General features: G+C 43.5%; 1 pseudogene; it reads left to right on the top strand.

The window, feature by feature from the left end:
- The first annotated feature begins 645 nt into the window (after positions 1 to 645).
- Positions 646 to 1,087, top strand: LOC103608181 (annotated as a pseudogene).
- Positions 1,088 to 1,820: the final 733 nt, after the last annotated feature.

Below are 1,820 nucleotides of genomic sequence, written 5' to 3'. Positions count from 1 at the left end.
TTTTTAGTTTGATATAGTCCCATTGGTCTATTTTTGCTTTTGTTTGCTGTGCTTTGAAGTCTTCTTCATAAAATCTTTGCCCAGGCCAATGTCTTGAAGCATTTCACCTATGTTTTCTTCTAGTAGTTCTATAGTCTCAGGTCTAACATTTAAGTCTTTAAACCATGTTGAGTTGATTTTTGCAATACCCAAGATATGGAATCAACTTAAGTGTCCATCAGATGAATGGTGAAGGAAAATGTGGTATATATACACAAGGAAATACTACTCATCCATAAAAAGAATGAAATCCTGTCATTTTTGGCAACACAAATGAGTCTAGAAGTCATTGTGTTAAATGAAATAAGTCAGGAACAGAAAGAAAAATCCCACAAGTTTTCACTCATATGTGGAAGCTAATAAAATTGAGCCTATAGAAGTAGGGAGTAGAACTGTGGTCACTAGAAGCTGGGAAGGGTGTTGCCGAAGAAAGAATAAGGAGAGGTTGGTTGACAAATAAAACGTACAGCTAGATCGGAAGAATAAGTTCTAGTATTCTATAGTAGTGCTAGGTGTCTAAAATTAACAATAATTTACTGTATAATTTCAAATGACTAGAAGAGAGAAGGTCCAATGTTCTGAACACATGGGTGAGAAGTGGCTGCAATGCTGAGCAGAGAAGGCAGGACCTTAAAAGATAAAGAAAAGACGGGACTCCCGGAAATCCAACTCACAGAAGCTAAGCACATGGCAGAAGAGGCAGATAGGAAGCATGAGGAGGTTGCTGTCAGCTGGTGATTATTGAAGGAGACTTAGAATGCACAGAGGCATGAGCTGAGCTGCCAGAGTCCCATTGCCAAGAGCTGGATGAGCGGATCCGACTGATGGACCAGAACCTGCAGTGTCTGAGTGCCGCTGAAGCAAAGGACTCTCAAAAAGAAGACAAACACGAGAAAGAGATAAAGACTTACTGATAAACTTGAGCAGGCAGAGACTGGTGCTGAGTTTGCTGAGAGATCAGTAGCCAAGCTGGAAATGCACCAGAGAGGAGCATCTCTGTACACCAAGGATGCTGGACCTGTCTCTGCTTGACCTGAACAAGACATAGAGTGCCCCAGTCCCACTCTGCTGCTGCTCCTACCTCTGCGCCCACCAGAGGCCAACCTGCCCCAAGCTGACCTTTAAACAGAGGGCTGATCGTTAACTGGAAGGCCCCCTCCACCCCCACATCTCCACCCCCGTGTCTTTTTTCACCAAACTGTCTCTGCCTCTTTCCAGAGATTCCAGCTGGGCTAGAGTCTGAGCACCTTTGGCAACAACATTTAAGGGAAAGTGATCACAATGCAAAGTGTCTTTAAAAGCATGTTGTGATGCACAAGTTTTGTAATCACCTTTCTTGTGGTTGTCGTAGCAACCATATAAAAAAACATGCCAAGTAATTCCACAGCTCTTAAGCAGCAACCTCATTCCTTTCTCACATTTGGAAAGTAACTTTTCAGCTCAATGCATATTGCCCTCTCCATACAGGAGGGAAAGAGGCGTTTGGGGCTGCTTTGCTGAGAGCTACACAGAGCCCAGGGAAAGACTCCACTCTGGGCAACCTCATTGCTCTATGCAAAGTGCCAGCCAAACCAAAAAGGGCATTCCAGGAGGTGTTTGCCAAAACAAAAGCCAAAAACATGCTGTTCAGGTTTTCAGCTTTAAGGTAGCTTTGGACAATTCTTATTTTTTTCCAGCAGAAGAAACCAGATTATGATGGTGAGACCTCTGAGACCAAAGTTTTGTCCCATCTCTACCCTGTTCCCAGCTGCTCACAGAATGGATCATGTGCCTTGTATGTT

Source organism: Galeopterus variegatus, unplaced genomic scaffold (genome assembly GCF_000696425.1).
Source record: "Galeopterus variegatus unplaced genomic scaffold, G_variegatus-3.0.2 Scaffold8110, whole genome shotgun sequence".
NCBI lineage: Eukaryota > Metazoa > Chordata > Mammalia > Dermoptera > Cynocephalidae > Galeopterus > Galeopterus variegatus.
Note: the sequence above shows the minus strand (reverse complement) of the source record. Positions and strands in the feature narration are given on the sequence as shown.